The sequence below is a fragment of the Bufo gargarizans genome, chromosome 4, assembly GCF_014858855.1.
Source record: "Bufo gargarizans isolate SCDJY-AF-19 chromosome 4, ASM1485885v1, whole genome shotgun sequence".
Taxonomy (NCBI): Eukaryota; Metazoa; Chordata; class Amphibia; order Anura; family Bufonidae; genus Bufo; species Bufo gargarizans.
This window is the reverse complement of record NC_058083.1, coordinates 59,923,989-59,943,057: the sequence shown is the minus strand read 5'-3', so window position 1 is coordinate 59,943,057 and position 19,069 is coordinate 59,923,989.

The following is a 19,069-nucleotide window of genomic DNA, read 5'->3' as shown; positions in this document are numbered from 1 at the left end:
ACAGCCCCCCCTCCTTACACTGCTGATCGCCCCATAAATCCGTCTCCTCTTCTGCTTCATCTTTAACCTCAACCTTCATATCAATCAGATTTTCATCCTGAAGAAGAGAAATGTAAAATGGTCTTTGGTTTAGTCCCTTTCTGGTCGGATTCTGGTGAGACTTCAGCTCCATCTACCTGATGGTTCTCTGGGAGCTTCTCCTCTGGACAGTCCTGGGAATACAGAGGACAGTGACATCTCTCGGGGGGATTTCCTTCTATGAGTCCATCTGTAGGAAACACACAGGGACAGGAGAGATTATTACATGTGATGATGAGATGATGGAAGTTGTATCCAGGTGACCCATGACAGCCCCCCTCCTTACCCTGCTGATTGCCCCATAAATCCGTCTCCTCTTCTGCTTCATCTTTAACCTCAACCTTAATATCCATCAGATTTTCATCCTGAAGAAGAGAAAAAAACATTAATTATTCTTACTGGAAATTCCTTAACCATGAGACCTCTATGACGGCACCTGACTATGAAATGATCCTCCTTCCACCAGGGAGGGACAGGGAGTTTCAAGGGGTTCTCCATCTTCTCAACCCCAAAGAGAACTTGCATTAAGCAGACATCCTCTTCTCTGTCCAAATACGTAGGTTTGGTTTTTAATTTCTTTTTGTACAAGATGGTTTTATGAAATCTACAATAAAGGATTGGCGTTTAAGGAGCTGGAGAACCTTTTGTAATTGGATTTCCACCCTCTTCTCTCTCCCTCAAAAGTTTGCTCTGTCGAATATTTCCTTACATACAATTATGTTTTTTATACTTGGCTTATATAAAGACGGGCCCTCTACATCTGGGACCAATTAGAGAAGATGTAGCTCAAAGTACATACAGTAATACAAAACAACATAAATGCCCCCCAACAATAATTAAAAGGATAAATAAAACAATATATAAAATATTGCAGTTGCGATGTTGGTGGCTGTATGCGCGGCATACACTACATCTGATGTTAGCGCCCGCACCAACATCACCACTGCAAAAGTATTCTAGAATTGCGCATCATGTATTCAGTCTCCAATGTGACCACTATAATTAAATCCACCTATTGAAAGGAAATCGCATTAATCAATAATGTTATTTATCAGTGCAGTATCGCAACGTTGTCTCTTCCATTAAAGCGTCACTTTTGATATGGTTTGTTGATCTTGCGTTCCATTAAGTAGGCTAAATATATTCAGAGACCCATATTACGGTAGATAGTATCACATAAGTAGCAATGTAGCTATTCAATCTAACGTAGCGTGTTTATCAGAATGCACAGTAAATACAGAGCGGCGGTAAGTACTTTAATATGCCTAACGTGGCGTCCCACGTGGCAGTCAGTGCAGTAACTGCTGTTACCGCTCTCCCGTAGTCCGTTCGGCTGGCACGGCTCTTGTCTGCTGCTGGTTTTCTTTTATCGCCCTGAGCTCAGTGCTTGGCGACCCACGTGATTACTCCGACGATGTTTTGGCGTCCCACGTGTTCCTATCTGCCGAACTCTGGATAGACTCCCGGGCAGGTAGACTATGAGGTAAATCACTTGTGGAAGCGCTTCCCAAAAAGTAGGCAGATACTGTCCATGGATATCATAACGTGGGGATTGCGGGTACAGTCTGAATTACCAGACGCGCTTCAGAGTCTTGACTCACTCCGTCCTCAGTGGTTGCCCGCATTTACATCGTCTACCCCCTTTTATAGTCCTCTTTCAAGTTAATATGAAAACCCAAAATGGAATCAATCCACCTGTTTTCTTCCTTTTCAGTTTTTTATTGGTAACATTAATATTTATTTTGCTTCAAGTGGCCACAAAGATCTCAACTTGTACCTTCTGTATCAGCATCTGCTGCACTTACCTAAAAGGTGCATTGCGTTAACATTGCGTATTTGATGCTTTTTTTTTCTTTTTCGATGCGTTTTTGTAGTCAAACCTGCCATTAAACCTTCCTTATACTAATTGATACAGATTCTTTGTATATAATAAAAAAAATGTCTGGGGCACTCCAGTGATTTATTATTCATCTATTGACTATTTTTGTATATGGCATCCTATCACCATACTGATACTAGAGGTCCCCTGATGAACCTTTGATAATCTATACGGGGAAACGCGTTGGGGTATTGTACGTTGTGACAGAAAGGGATAGGGCTGTATAAGTACAGGTTAGCCCAGGTATGTGGACAGAGTACACCTACCGTCAAGGTGTATCTCTGGGCTGAGCAGTGGTGGTAAGGGCAAGAGACAGATATATCATATTTTTATTATCCTTCCTAAGGTATTACGTTTTGATTGTCCTTGCTGACCGTCCATTGTATTGACAGCTTTATGCACTACGGATATCATGGTCCAGTTGGTGACCGTATTTATTAATTCTATCTGTAGATTAAAAGTTAAGTTTTACGAAGTTGCCCTCAGTGATATTTATGTTGATTGGGAAACTATCTTTGGAATATCCTGACATTCAGTGATTGTGTTTTCTTCTAATCATCAGGTTATAATTGCTAGATGGAAGGGACGAAAAAGAAAAAAACCGCATCAAAGACGCAATGTAAACGCAATGCACCATTTAGGTAAGTGCAGCAGATGCTGACAAAGAAGGTACAAGTTGAGATCTTTGTGGCCACTTGAAGCAGAATGAATATTAATGTCACCAATAAAAAACAGAAAAGGAAGAAAACAGGTGGATTGATTCCATTTTGGGTTTTCATATTAACTTGAAAGAGGACTATAAAAGGGGGTAGATGATGTAAATGCGGGCAACCACTGAGGAAGGAGTGAGTCAAGACTCTGAAACGCGTCTGGTAATTCAGACTGTAGTAGATAGAGGGTATATGTTTCGTCAAAGTGACAGGTACCACGCCCCTTTTACACGCCCCCTTTTATATAGCTTGATACCATTTTATATCGCTTGATACAGCCTGATAGCAGTTTATAGAATATTTATATCGCGATACAGCCAAGCAGATGGTTTAATTCATGAGGTTACCACAAGGGCATGACCTCTGTCAGGGATATCTTCGGACACAGCATGCCCTCGAGCAAACAGGTGGTTTAATTCAAGAGTCTTCACAGACCACATATCAATCAATCTGCTTTACAAGGGCATGACAGTTCCCAGGGATATCAAAAACACAGCTTTTAGGCCGGACACATCAAAATGCATTTATAGTAATTTATACAATTGATAACTTTCATTTAAATAAATGCAGAAAACAATGCTAAGTCCTTTTATAACACCTGATAAGCTTTTGATATAAATTAAGATACATACATAAAAAGACCTATAATAAACATATAAATTCTTATAAAACATGATTTAACTAGGTATTATAAATGACATTTTTGTAATTCTATAACATTTGATATAAAAATCTACAATATTTTAGAACATTTTTAAATAAAAAGCTAACCACATTGATATGTCTTTTATAGCAATTTATACAGAGTATAATTAATAATATGCTACATTTAAATAAATGCAGAAGACACTGCTAAGTCCTTTTTATAACACCTGATAAGCTTTTCATATAAATTAAGATACATACATAAAAAGACCCTTTTGATATGTCTTTTATATCAATTTATACAGAGCATAATTAATAATATGCTAATTGCTACCACCTGACCGGGGTTTACAACACGGCACCGCCTATATAAACAGGTCTCATGCTCTGCAGTGCCAGCACAGAGACAGTCGGCCACAGAAGCAGCGACCAGCAAGGCATAATACATTTACTTTTACAAAGGTAAGAACCACGCATTATGTTATCTGTAGCTATGCAACTTTACTAACTGGCTTTTTTTCTTTCATCACGTACAAAATGAGCTTATATTTTAACTAGCAATATCTTTCACTATTTATTGAATATGTCTTATGTTATCTGAATCTATATAACGTATATCTATCTATCTAGCTATCAAGCCATTTTATTTATGTGTACAGGCCGCCAAATAACCATAATTCGTAAGTCATATCTAGCTGTCTATACATCTATCTATGTATCTATCTATTCTATCCGGGTATCTATGTATCTATGTATCTATCTATTCTATCCGGGTATCTATGTATCTAGCCATCTATTTATCTATTCTATCTATCTATCTATCTAACTAGCTACCTTTACATCTCTCTGTTATCTAGATACCTAGCTATCTATGTATACATACAGACAAATACCGCAACGACAATTTAGCTATCGAACGCGGCAGCTATATAGTTATAATTTAACTAACAATATACATTGCGTTTAGATGGATTCGTACCAAGATTTATGGGGGGATGACAACATGCCCGATGCGCAGCTGCTTATGGCGACCGATGATTTCTATGAGTCGTACATTAGCGGCGGTGGTGCGCAATTGTTTTCAGACGATTCGCCCACTATGGGACTAGTTCATACGTATATTTCAAGCGAACCCGATTACAATCCGACATCACCTTACCTACCCGGTAAGTATAACTAGCTTAGGCTTTTTATTACATATGTGGTTTTAGAGCTCGCTATATTTCATGTACATTTATTACAGACACGCAAATCCGCGACATTTTAGGAATTGCGAACAGAGACGTTGATCCTCAAAATACAGGACATTCAAACATTCAAGTTACTAGCAACAACAATTCGGGCGAGCTAAAGGAGAACGAGCCGTCGAGCGTTATCGATCTCACAACCCCCGGGCGAACTGAAATGAACCAGACGACCAGGCTAGCCAGAACACGTAAGTCTCGATCGACTTCTTTGATGTTAACTGTTTTAAACATTATCTATATTGCTAATACACTTTTTAAAACACAGCGCTGGAAAGAAAGGTGTATACAATTGATGACATCGCGACACTCTCCGAGGAGGCCGTACAAAAGCCGCGCAAGCGGGGCAAAGAGCGTAAGGAGCAAAATGCATTGAGGCTGTAATATATTTTAAACAATGGCTATAAGTCTAATACTATCTTTAAATGCAGCGTTGAAAAGAAAAATGGCCACGACCGACGGCGCCAAAACGGTATCAAAGAAAGCTAACACAAAGGGTAAGGATCCAGCTACAGCGGCTCAAAAACAATGTCTATAGCTTTTAAACGGTTATAAAACAATGATGTTTAATCAAACCTTGTAATTTAAAGTTTTTCAGCTGCCGGGTAGTAGCGCACGTACCAACAGAACTGTTTCGTTCCCCGAACCACCAGAGGCGATCACTAACGCCCGCGACAGTTGGCTGTCTGAAAATACCACAATGGCGGTTATCCACTGTCCTGATGCCCGTAAGTTAATATTACACGGTTTGCTCTGTTGTAATTAGAGCCGCTTCTTGTTCTTAATACATACAGCTGGCTGCTCGTCTTTAAATTTTTAATAAAAGGCATAATGACATATATAGTTATCAATCTAGCTATCTATACACCCATTTATCTAGCTATGTAGCTATACATCCAAATAACACAACTATATAAATTCGAGCTTTTTATTCTATATTTTTATAATAGCTGTTTAATTATAGCGCTTTAAAATTCTTAATGTTTGTCTTTAATTTTCAGCCAAAAGAAAACAAAACAACAAAGCCCGAATCGCTAAAGAGAGACAACGCTCGACCACTAAACAGCGTCAGGAGCAGTTTTCACAGATAGCGGGAGTTCTAACAACGCCTCTGCCGTGTCTGCAGAGTGGTGAGCCAAATAGCGTAATAAATGATATTACAGTTTTATGCGACATAACACCAACACCCAATACACAGGATGTAGGCCCTTGTAAAAAGCGCATCACATTTGATACGCCAGACACAGGCAGCAACATGCAACAGATAAGCGAACCCCAACAGCGAGACGCGCCTCTTGTCCATTCCTGCTATTGTCGGGGTGGAAAGACGTACGACGCGTTGAGGGATATCGCGAAATGTAATGACAAAATGGCACGCGTGGCGTTGCATTTAAAATGTTACGTTAAAGACTCTACGTCTCTAGCGTTTAACAGTCCCAACAAAAATACTGAGGGACAAATACACGCTACGCGTGACAAATGCACACGACTGATTACGCATCTTGACGCTCTTGAAAAAGAGCTGCTACGCCGAGACTGACTAGTGATGACTGGTGGAGGTGGACGCCCTTTTAAAAGCACAAAAACAACTGCTATGGTTAGAAAGTTAAAAAAGGCTATAAAAATCTGTTTTTCCGTTAAACGTTCTAAAAGAGCTAGAGAAATAAGGCGTCGCCGGCGTAACAATGGGCCGCCGGCTCGTCCGAACAAAATAGTTAGCAAAAAAAGACAGGAGGGTCGTAACAAGACTGGTGCGTCGGCTCGTCTGAATGCTGGCCAAACACATCAGCAACCGCAGACCGCGCAAGCGGAGCACAGTCGGCCAAACAGCTCGCCCCCTAATAGACCTTCAAACACGCAATCAAAGCGCAGTCATTCAGGTGACAGGCCCTATAACACGGCTATTACAGACGACCCCCCTGAAATACAAAATGTTAGATCCGTTTATCTAGAACGTGTATATCAGCAACAGCGTGACTTAGCGAATTTTAACAGTACCATGTACACGGAACATTTCAGATTCGCTAACCTCGAAGCCATTCGCTCGTTTGTAGACGCTCTTGATGCAATACACGCTGCTATACAGACATTGCTAGATAGGATTTTACGGGACGCCGATCCGGGTGATTTCATACAACTGCGTTTAGACGGCGGCGAAACGTTTGATTCGATTTTTTCTAATAGGTATTCTAGAGATGGATTTAGAGCCGAAACATTTCTGGACAATATCGCTAACGCTTTACAGAGTAACGCGGAGTGCATAGCCGGTAATACACTTAAACTAGTTGTTATCATTGTCAGGTGCCGCCGTGGTGGGGCCAGAAGGCGTTTGGGCGGTGTAGCGTATAGTCGGATTATTGAACGTAAAAAACAACATTTATACGATTTTAATAATTACGATAATAACGTCTGTCTGGCCGCTAGTGTTTACGCTATTTTGGAGGGGGCTGCTTTGGGCGATGCCGCCTTGTTAGAGAAAGCGCGCCAACTGCATAGCGACTTACAAATACCCGAGGGGTATTTGGTGTCTTTTACTGACGTTGCTGAATTTGAAAAAAAATTAAACATCACAATTAAAATTTTGTACCACAATAGGGGACAGTGGCGTTATTATCACACAGCCCGCACCGCTAAAGAAAAGACCGTCTATATATTGCACCATGAAAAGCATTATTATGGCATAAAAAATCTAAAAGCCTTTATCGGCTTTGATTATTTTTGCGATGTTTGCTGCACTGTATACAAACATAAATACCGACACGGTTGTATGCAGTTTTGTAAAGCGTGCCAGAGCCCGAATTGTTCGGAGCAGTCTAATAATACACGTTGCCCGATATGTAGGACGTATTGCCGTTCAGCGGCATGTTTTGAAACACATAGAAACCTGGCACTTAGTGATAAAGCTCTTTGTAAGAAAAAAACTTTTTGCGGATTTTGTTACAGCTATATAGACAACGGCGATGAACACAAATGTAACGGTTTAAAATGCACCATCTGCAGCGGGCAGGTTGACAAATTTGACGACCATGTTTGTTACATGCAGCCATACAACCCCCCAAAAATGACTGACAAGTACATCTTCTACGATTTTGAATGCATGCAAGAAACAGGCGTGCACATACCCAATTTCATTTACGCAACAGCACTATACGGCCCCAACTCCTGGCAGTTTAGCGGGAAAACCTGTACGTTTGACTTTGTACGATTTTTTGCCGACGGTAAGTTTTCGGGTTTCACGTTCATAGCTCACAATGCAGGCCGCTACGACGCTTATTTTGTTTTACAGGCGCTGATTAATGAAAAATTTAAAATTGATATTATAAATCAAGGCGGTCGGTTAATGTGCGTTACCCTGAAGGATTTAAAAATTAGGTTCATAGACTCTCTGAATTTCATGCCTATGAAGCTCAGCAAGATGCCCGAGGCTATGGGTTTTTCAGGCGCCAAGGGTCACTTCCCGCATTTTTTCAACACGGCCGAAAATCAAAACTACATAGGCGCCCTACCGGCCGCTAGCTATTATGGCGTCGAATACATGATGCCCGGTGAGAAAAAAGATTTCACAGATTGGTATGAGAAACATAAAAATGATACCTTTAATTTTCAAAAAGAGTTAAAAGCTTACTGTAAGCAGGATGTTGAGGTTTTGAGAAGGGCTTGTGAGTGTTACAGGGACACGATTATGGCCATGACTGAGCAAAAAGTGCTGCAATACATTAAACGTGAAAATAAATACAGAACGGTCACTAAATGTATTGATCCACTCCAGCTTATCACACTGGCATCCGTGTGCATGGCCATGTATCGGTTTAAATTTCTACCCAAAAATACCATAGCGATTGTACCTGCAGATAATTACCACAAGACCCAGAAACGCTTTTCAACACCCGCTATACAATGGCTCATGTACCTTGAACATGCTGAAGGCATTTCTATACAACACGCGTTAAAGGGCGGTGAAAAAAAGGTCGGTAAATATTTTTTGGACGGGTATGCTTTTGTTAACGGTAAACACACCGCTTTTGAATTTCAGGGGTGTTTTTATCATGGGTGTCCTGTGTGTTATAACGAGCGGGACAGCAATGAGCTTACTAAAACGTCCTACGGGCAGCTGTACCAGTCTTTCCTAGTCAGGAAAAGTCGACTACAGCAACAAGGCTTTACGGTCCGTGTCCTGTGGGAGCACGAGTGGCGCAAAATGATTGCAAACGATTCGTTGGTCAAAGACTTTCTGATTAAAATGAAATTCCCGACTCCTTTGGATCCTCGTGACGCGCTTTACGGAGGGCGCACTAACGCCATTAAACTTTACCACAAGGTGCAGGCCGATGAAACAGTGCATTATTACGATTTCACCAGTCTGTACCCTTTTGTTAATAAAACTAAGACTTACCCTGTAGGACATCCAAAAATCATTTATGATCATTTTGGATACATCAAAAAATACTTTGGCATTGCACGAGTTAAAGTGTACCCGCCCAGAGATTTATTTTTTCCGGTCCTCCCTGTAAAGCTAAATAAAAAACTAATGTTTCCACTATGCTACACGTGCGCATTGAGCTGTCAGAAAGATATTTGCAGTCACACAGACGATGAGCGGTCCCTAACCGGTACATGGTGCACTATAGAGCTAGTTTTAGCTGTTGAAAAAGGTTACAGGATTGCCGAGATCTACGAGATCTGGCATTTTCCAAATACAACAGACGATTTGTTCGCCCCGTACATCAAATTACACCTCAGAGATAAACAGGAGGCTTCCGGTTATCCCAGTTGGTGTAAAACGGATTCTGAAAAAGCCGCTTACATAGCGGCATTTTTAAAAAAAGAGGATGTCTGTTTGCGCTCTGATAAGATAGCTGTAAACCCCGCAAAAAGACAAATTTCAAAACTGTTCCTAAACTCTTTGTGGGGTAAGTTTGGCCAGCGTTCTAACTTGTCACGTACCAGCATAGTCACGGACCCTGACGAGCTTTTCAAATTAGCTTTTGTGCCGTACTACGACCTCTCCGAGGTTAATTTCATCGATGACGATACGGCCTTAGTCAATTGGCGCTATGTAAAAGAGCGCTACACACACAACAAAAACACAAACATTTTTATAGCCTGTTTTACAACTGCCTATGCCAGACTCGAATTATACACGCTCCTAGACAGGCTACAGGAACGTTGCCTTTATCACGACACAGACTCCGTCATATTCGTGAGTAAGGGGTCTGACTGGACGCCAACCTTGGGTGATTTTCTCGGTGAACTAACTAGTGAAATACCCGACGATGCCCACATTACCGAGTTTGTATCCGCCGGCCCAAAGACTTACGGCTACAAACTTAACAACGGGAAAACCGTATTGAAGGTTAAGGGTATAACACTCAATGTCGCTAACACACGGCTTGTTAATTTTGACAGTTTAAAAGACCTTGTGTTGGATTACTCACACAACAACGACCCCGAGACGCAGAAAACAATAGGTATCGAGCAAGACGGCATTTTCAGAAATAGGAAGCGGTTGACCATAGAGACAAGACCATTACGTAAAACGCAAAAGTGCGTCTACACAAAGAGACAGCTGACGATTGACTTTACAACGCTGCCTTTTGGCTATTAAACATGACTGCACAATTTCAACACCCTTTTTCGTGTATTCTAGCAGGACCTTCAAATTCCGGAAAGAGTTTTTTTGTTAAAAATATATTAATGCACAAGGATACGTTAATGTCGCACAAACCTGATAATGTCATTTGGTTTTACGCCTGTTGGCAGAAATTGTATGATGAACTAACCCGTTTGTTTACAAATATCAGGTTTATCGAGGGGGTCCCGCAAAATTTTACAGACGCTGATCTATTTCCAACGGACAAGGTAAATTTGGCGGTTGTTGATGATCTTATGGAGGCGGCTTGTGAAAATCTTGAAATACAAAACGCATTCACCAAATACGTACACCACAGAAATTTGAGCATTATGTATCTCGTTCAAAACGTTTTTTGTCAGGGTAAGAAAAGCCGAACCATAAATTTAAACACTAAATACATGGTCCTTTTTAAGAACCCTCGTGATAAATTACAGGTTATTACGTTGGCTCGGCAGATGTACCCCGGTAAAACACGTTTCTTTTTAGAAGCTTTTGAAGATGCTACACACAAGCCTTACGGTTATTTACTTGTAGATTTAAGATCTGACACGCCTGAGGACCTGCGACTCAGAACCGGTCTATTCCCGCCAGATCTGCCTGTAGCTTATGTGTGCAAACAGAAGCTCTAAAATGCGGTATCTCACATCTTTACGGTTATTTTTGTTAGTTGCGCTGGTGCTGTAAGGATGTCGAACAGGATCCGGCGTAATTGGGACCTTTTAAAAGCATTAGTCAAAACAAATCTGAAGGCCCGCAAATCAATATTACGTAACGCCAGTAATGATTTGATATCGGCTATTGGCGAGATAGCGCTCAACATCCTTAAAGGAAAGATCCCCCTTAAAGAGCGTCAAAAAAATATATTGAAAAAATGGCGTAGGGCTATAAAGAAATTAAGCGATAAAAAGTACTCCATTAAAGGAAAGAAGCGCATTGTGAACCAGAGCGGCGGTTTTATAGGAGCTTTGCTAGGCTTTGCTATACCTTTAATCACTAGCCTGATAGCTAATACAGCCGGTGGTTCATAATGCAGTATGCAGAGAAAATGTTCCTGGTTTCCAAAAATGAAATGGACAGGCTTAAAAATACCTCCGTAGATTCAATAGATATACGCCAAACAGCCATACGGCGCTTAGATGCTGAGATTAGCGAAATACTCCACAGAAATGACCTTTCAGATGATGCAAAAATTAAGAGCTACACCGTCGTGTTACAGAGGTACTTAATGCTCAACAAACAATCCGGTAACGAAATGCCTGGTATAACCCTGATTACACAGCCGCAAACCGAGCAACAACAATTGCCAAATGCAACCTCGAGCAGCCCCGATACTAACGAGATACTTGACAGTATTAACACACGTTATAGAAAAAATGCCGAACTATTGTTAAGTAAACTGTACCGCTCTGGTAATAAGCCGTACTGGAACGCTATGGGTGAGTTCATTTACAAAGAACAAACTGTGCCCGGATCCAACATTATTGACCTGATTCGAACAGCTACCCAGAGTCACGGCTTGCCTAATATTAAACCGCACGGTTGGGACTATTTTATGGAGACTATCGCACAGCTGAACGCACCTTCAACTGTTATCGGTAATACAAGAACAAGAGAACTTTTCGATAATTTGAAAAAGCGGTCGCTGAGTGAGCCCTTTGACGTTGCTCGAAGCCCTTTTACACCCCCGGGGTTATTAAGATCATCTACTGTATCGCCGCGTGGCTCATTACTACCTAAAAAGAGGCTATCGCCCTTGTTGCAAGCTGCTTGGTTAACGTTGTAAATTTTCTTACTTTGGCGATTGTATATAAATTTTGTTTGTATTAAACATCTTATAATGTTTTTATTTGTTTTACATAAATTTTTACTTTGTATGTATATAAAATGTATTTGTGTGTAATGTCTTATAATGTTTATTTTACCATACATAAACTGTTTAAAATAAAAATGTATTCAGTTTTTTCTTTTTACAATAAATATAATAGCTTGAGTATTTAAAATTGTATAAACAGTTAGGACGTGTTGTTGAGTAGACGCTGTTTAAAATACCGCTAAAATGACAGCAAAAAGCAAAATATTGCGAAAACAGTACTACACGCCAAAAGCTGCCGGCTCTTATGGGGGCATTGACGCCTTATTCAGAGAAGTACGGAAATTTGGAATAAGAAAAGACGCTGTCAAAAACTGGTTGAGTAACGAGGATACTTACACATTGTACAAGCCTGTTAAAAAATCCTTTACAAGAAACAAGGTTATGGTGTCTGATATAGATGCTCAATGGCAGGCAGATCTTGTGTCGATGATGGATTTTTCTAAAGAAAATAATGGTGTAAAATACCTGCTGACGGTCGTTGATATTCTATCTAAATATGCCTGGGTGGCGTGTCTTTCAAATAAGGCCGGGGCTACCGTGGCTACCGCTTTTGAGCAGATATTTAAGTTAAGCGGTCGAACTCCCCGAAAGCTACAGACTGATCGGGGCCGTGAGTTTATAAACAAACCTATGATGCGTCTTTGTGAAACCTATAAAATACATCATTTTTTAACTACAAACGCTGTTAAGGCAGCGTTGGTCGAGCGTTTTAATAGAACGCTTAAAACTAAAATGTGGCGCTATCTTAGAGAACAAAACACGTACAGGTACATCGACAAGTTGCAAGACTTGGTGTATAGTTATAACCACACATACCACAGAACTATAAGGCGGCGCCCCGTCGATGTGACAAAAGAGAACTCTTTAACCGTTTGGAAAAATATCTACGGGTGTTACGATACTATTAAAAAAGTTAAACAGGTATTAAAAATAGGTGATCACGTCAGAATTGTTCGTTATAAGGGTGTTTTTACAAAGGGTTATGAACAAACCTATACGGACGAGATATTTAAAATTCACGCTGTAAACACTAGGGGCCTCAGACCCCTTTATAAGCTGAAAGACCTGGCCGATGAGTTCATTGAAGGATCGTTCTACCCGGAAGAAGTCCAAAAAGTAACTCTCGACAAGCTACGCGTTTACAGGATAGAAAAAATACTGAAAAAGAAGAAAACTCGGGGTAAAACGTTGTGTTTTGTAAAGTGGATAGGTTACCCTGACAAGTTTAACTCCTGGGTACCTGAAAAACAGTTGATGCGTCTGTAAACTATGGAGGACGGATCGTTTTTTATCACGCTACCTTGCAACGCCTCCGCCAAACTTTATCCCGAAAACAGCATAGCCGATTACACCACTAAGTTAGCAAAAGCGGTGCATCTTCGCGGCCCTTACGAAGTAGCTTTAGTGGAGATTCAGTATCCACATACGTGGGAAACCTTTGGCCCCGGAGATGGTGTATTCTACGTCGCACAGCGCGACGAGCCAATCAGCGAGCTTTTTGTTAAATCGGGTTATTACGCCAATATGCACGATCTCATCAAAGCCATTAATAGCAAACTTGAATCTATAAAAATACCTCCCGATCAATTGCGTCTAAGATACGACGATATTGACCGAACCGTTTATGTACTGAATTCACCAGCTTACAAGTTCATGCCTTGTGTGAAGTTGGGGAATATTTTGGGGCTGCAGGGGTATTCGAAAACGCCGCTTCTCAAGAATGTCGACACCGAGCACATCACTCTCCGCTACAAAGGACCAGGCTTACCTGTTTTAGAACATAATGTTGGTGGTATAAAGGGGCTCGCTCTAGTTTCATCAAAAGAGAAAAAAATTAATTCCGATATTAAAGCCGGTTTTTACACATTATTTGTATGCTCCGATATCGTCCAACATCAACTTGTTGGCGATAGTTATGTACAACTTTTAAGAACTGTCGAGTTAGGCGGCAAAAATGGTGATATAGTCACACAAAAGTATCACAGGCCGGACTATATACCAGTTTGTAAACATCATTTTGACACGGTTACAATATCAATACTGACGGATCAGGCTAAACCTGTTAAATTCAAATACGGTAAGACTATTGTGCGATTACACTTTAGACCGCGCGCGGTGACGACACACTAAAATGTTGTCCCAGAGAGTGTACGGTGACCCGGACGCTTATACGCATTATTACATAACGCAAGCCGGTCATGGCTTGGACGGCTTTCACGGTACTGAATTCATGCATGGTTCTGGACTCGCCGGGTTATTTCGGGGCCTGTTCCGACGTGTCGTTCCCCTATTTAAGAAAGGTATTGAGCTTGCAAAACCCCATGTGAAAACAGCCGCCCGTAACATCGCTAAAGACGTTGTCACTACGGCTTCGACCGCCTTTATGGATCGTATAAATAGGTCGGCTCAGAACCAGGAGGGCTCTGGTGTCGTGCAAATACGTAAAAAAACGCGTAAAAGAAAACGTGAACGTGCTGCCATTGTCTTACCAGCTTTTATGAATAAAGTAGCACAACCTAAGAGACGTCGCCGCCAGAAAACAAGAAGTCGCTCACCGAGTGACATCTTCTAGGCAACCGCTATGGCTTTCGTGCATGACGCATCCGCCGAGTACGCCAAATCAGAGCTGGATATCTTTCAAATACCCCCTACTCAAACAAGCATTGAAAAATCGCTTTATGTGGAGGTGCAGCCAATCGCCGCAATCACTGACAATGCCCCTTTGGAATTCTACATCACGGGCAGCGGTGAATATTATTACGACCTTAATAACACATTGTTACACGTCGTTTGCAAAATCGTTAGTCCTGATAACACACCCATACCGGAAGGATCCCGCGTTGCACTTATTAACTACCCTATAGCGAGTCTTTTTAACCAACTGGATATAACGCTCGGCGACACGCTGATTTCAAGAAGCGACAACCTTTATACGTACCGAGCGTATATAGAGTCCCTAATAAATTATAATTCACAAACTTTAGCGGCCCAATTTACAGCCGGTTTGTTCTATAAAGACACAGCGGGCCATCATGATGACCGGGTTCTCGACGGGCGTAATGAAGGCTTCAGCAAGCGAGCAAAGTATTCAGCCCGCTCTAGGAGTGTTGAATTAATGGGACCCATTTACGCCGATATATTTAATCAACCGAAGTTAATACTGAACGGTTTAGATCTAAAGATAAAATTGACAAGAAACAAAGACACTTTCTGCCTTATGTCGGCCGAGGCGGCCCATTTTAAAGTACAAATCCAGCACGCGTCCTTGTTTGTCAAAAGAGTACAAGTATCGCCCGCTGTAAGAATCGGGCACAGTCGCGCTCTGCTAACCGCTAACGCAAAGTACTCGATCGATCGGGCAGCGCTTAAAGTGTATAGCGTACCCGCAGGTACACGCATATGTAACCACGAGAATCTTTTCCTCGGCAACCTACCAAAAACAGTAATACTAGCGTTTGTGGATAACGAATCATTTTCCGGGAGTTACCAAAGAAACCCTTTGTGCTTCAACCACTATAATGTGAATTATGCAGCCTTATATTTGGATGGTCAACAGATCCCGGCAAAACCTTTTCAACCTAACTTCCAAGACGAATCAGCTGTTCGTGAATATATGTCACTAGTACATATTTCGGGGAAACACAAGGCCGACAACGCTTTATCCGTTGATCGACACGAGTTTTTGAACGGTTACACTTTGTTCGCTTTTGATTTATCGCCGGATCAGGAACCCGGCGGTCATTTCTCTCTAGTAAAAACTGGCAATCTGCGAGCTGAAATTAGATTTGCCGAACCGATTGCGAACACAATTAATATGATTGTATATTCAGTTCATGAAAATATTATTGAAATAAATAATCGGCGGGAGGTATTATATGATTTTCAATAGACATGAATAATTATGAAATTGCGTGTGTTATTAAAGCTGATATTAACGCCAGGCGCATATTTAAAGGTGTATTCCCGAGTGATTTATTACCGGGGGGTAAAATCATCGACCGGCCCGCAGCATACATTGTAAATACGGATAATTCGTATCAGCGGGGGAAGCATTGGGTTTTAATTATATTATACCCGAATGATATATCTATTTTTTTTGATAGTTATGGTTTATCCCCCGCAAATGAAATATTTCCGGGCGACTTTATGCAGTTTTTATATAAAAATTCTAAGACTATAAGGTATCAAAACAGACAAATACAAGACGCCGTTAGTACGGTCTGCGGCCATTACTGTATCTATATCTTGCAATGTCTAGCTAAAGGAATATCTTTTGAAAATGTGTTAAAAATGTTCACTAACGATTTTAGAAAAAATGACCGTATTGTGAGATCATTTGTAACAAAACGCCTGAAACGGTTATGTATACGATGCTGTAATTACAATCAAACGTGTCTGTCCCTACAGGAATGTTGCAAATAAGAAAAATGAATAAAGCTTTTTAACCAAATTATATTTGTCATCGTTTGATTTTTAATACTCTTATATTAAAATATCGGACACTATACATTTTAATAGCGGGCCCTATAAATTTTAATAGCGTGACCTATAAATTTTAATAGCCCCCCTATAAATTTTAATAGCCACCCCTATAAATTTTAATAGCGCCCCTATAAATTTTAATAGCCCCCCTATAAATTTTAATAGCGTGACCCTATAAATTTTAATAGCCCCCCTATAAATTTTAATAGTCCCCCTATAAATTTTAATAGCCACCCCTATAAATTTTAATAGCGCCCCTATAAATTTTAATAGCCCCCCTATAAATTTTAATAGCGTGACCTATAAATTTTAATAGCCCCCCTATAAATTTTAATAGCGCCCCTATAAATTTTAATAGCCCCCCTATAAATTTTAATAGCACCCCTATAAATTTTAATAGCACCCCTATAAATTTTAATAGGGGCGAATACTATTTATATCAAACACTATCAATTTGATATAAAATGGTATCAAGCGATATAAAAGGGGGCGTGTAAAAGGGGCGTGTAAAAGGGGCGTGGTACCTGTCACTTTGACGAAACATATACCCTCTATCTACTGACTGTACCCGCAATCCCCACGTTATGATATCCATGGACAGTATCTGACTACTTTTTGGGAAGTGCTTCCACAAGTGATTTACCTCATAGTCTACCTGCCCGGGAGTCTATCCAGAGATCGGCATATAGGAACACGTGGGACGCCGAAACATCGTCGGAGTAATCACGTGGGACGCCAAGCACTGAGCTCAGGGCGATAAAAGAAAACCAGCCGCAGACAAGAGCCGTGCCAGCCGAACGGACTACGGGAGAGCGGTAACAGCAGTTACTGCACTGACTGATTGAATAGCTACATTGCTACTTATGTGATACTATCTACCGTAATAGGGTGTCTGAATATATTCAGCCTACTTAATGGAACGCAAGATCAACAAACCATATGAAAAGTGACGCTTTAATGGAAGAGACAACGTTGCGATACTGCACTGATAAGTGACATTATTGATTAATGCGATTTCCTTTCAATAGGTGGATTTAATTATAGTGGTCACATTGGAGACTGAATACATGATGCGCAATTCTAAAATACTTTTGCAGTGGTGATGTTGGTGCGGGCGCTAACATCAGATGTAGTGTATGCCGCGCAAACAGCCTCCAACATCGCAACTGCAATATTTTATATATTGTTTTATTTATCCTTTTAATTATTGTTGGGGGGCATTTGTGTTGTTTTGTATTACTGTATGTACTTTTGAGCTACATCTTCTCTAATTGGCCCCAGATGTAGAGGGCCCGTCTTTATATAACTATTATTCTATCACGTTTTGACAGGGTGAGTCAATCAGACAGAGCACCTTGTCCATGATAGTAGGCGGCTGAGCCACTATACTATCTTCATCTCCAGTAGGCACCTGACCATGAGATCTACCAGATCAGTCACAGTCTACGAAGAGACTACTCCCATGTCTTGAATGAATATCCGCTGTACAGTCGTGGCCAAAAGTTTTGAGAATGACACAAATATTAGTTTTCACACAGTTTGCTGCTAAACTGCTTTTAGATCTTTGTTTCAGTTGTTTCTGTGATGTAGTGAAATATAATTACTCGCACTTCATACGTTTCAGAGTATTCTGTGCACTGGGGGAGGAATAGGAGGTATCAATGCAGCACAACGGTTTCTCATCAGTGGTGATGGTGTCCTAACCCTGTGTATGAGCAAACTACACGACTGCGAGTCAGACAGCGGCCACTCATACGGCCTCTGTGTAACTACCTACATGCCATGGGAGTTAAGTGGCCGGCCTCTGCGTTATGTCTGATGTCGGCCGTTACAGTGGGAACGTGACTACGGTCACAGCTGGGATCCTACAATGATCCGGAGCGCTGTATCATGGCGTGGGCGGCAGAGAAGCAAAAGACACGAACATCTGCTGCTACAATGCATCATAAGAAAGAAATTCAATATGACAATTATTAAAAATCTATATTGTTAGCTCGAAAAGGGTGAATTAACTGAATTATTTTGACTAATCGCCCAGCCCTAGCTTCAATAAACGCCCTCCTAAGGCAGAAATCCACCCGTTTATCCATGGGGTGTTTTAAAGAACTCAGAGGGCAGAAGCCGTTCCTGGACAATTTCACTATAAGCCACATCTACTTCAGGACCATCATCTTCATCAAACAGGAGTCTACGCCTCACAGTTTTAGGAACCTACCTTTGCGGTGCTCTCCATTCACGTGTAGAATGTAAATGTTTATGTGGTGAAAATACACATTTTTTTCCTTTCTTTCAGACCAGTGAACATTTCATCATGCATGGTCCTCTGAAATTCCACATCCTGAATATCCATAGTCAGACGTACAGCCTCTAACGATTTATTAGCATCTTCAGAGGAAATAAAGATCTTTCATATTCTGAGTCATCATTAGATAAATCAGTCATAAAGATATACCAGAAAAATCTGAATCAGACTCAGAAAAGGAGTAGGTGGTGGAAGAGGAGGAGGTATCAGGCATGTGGACGGGA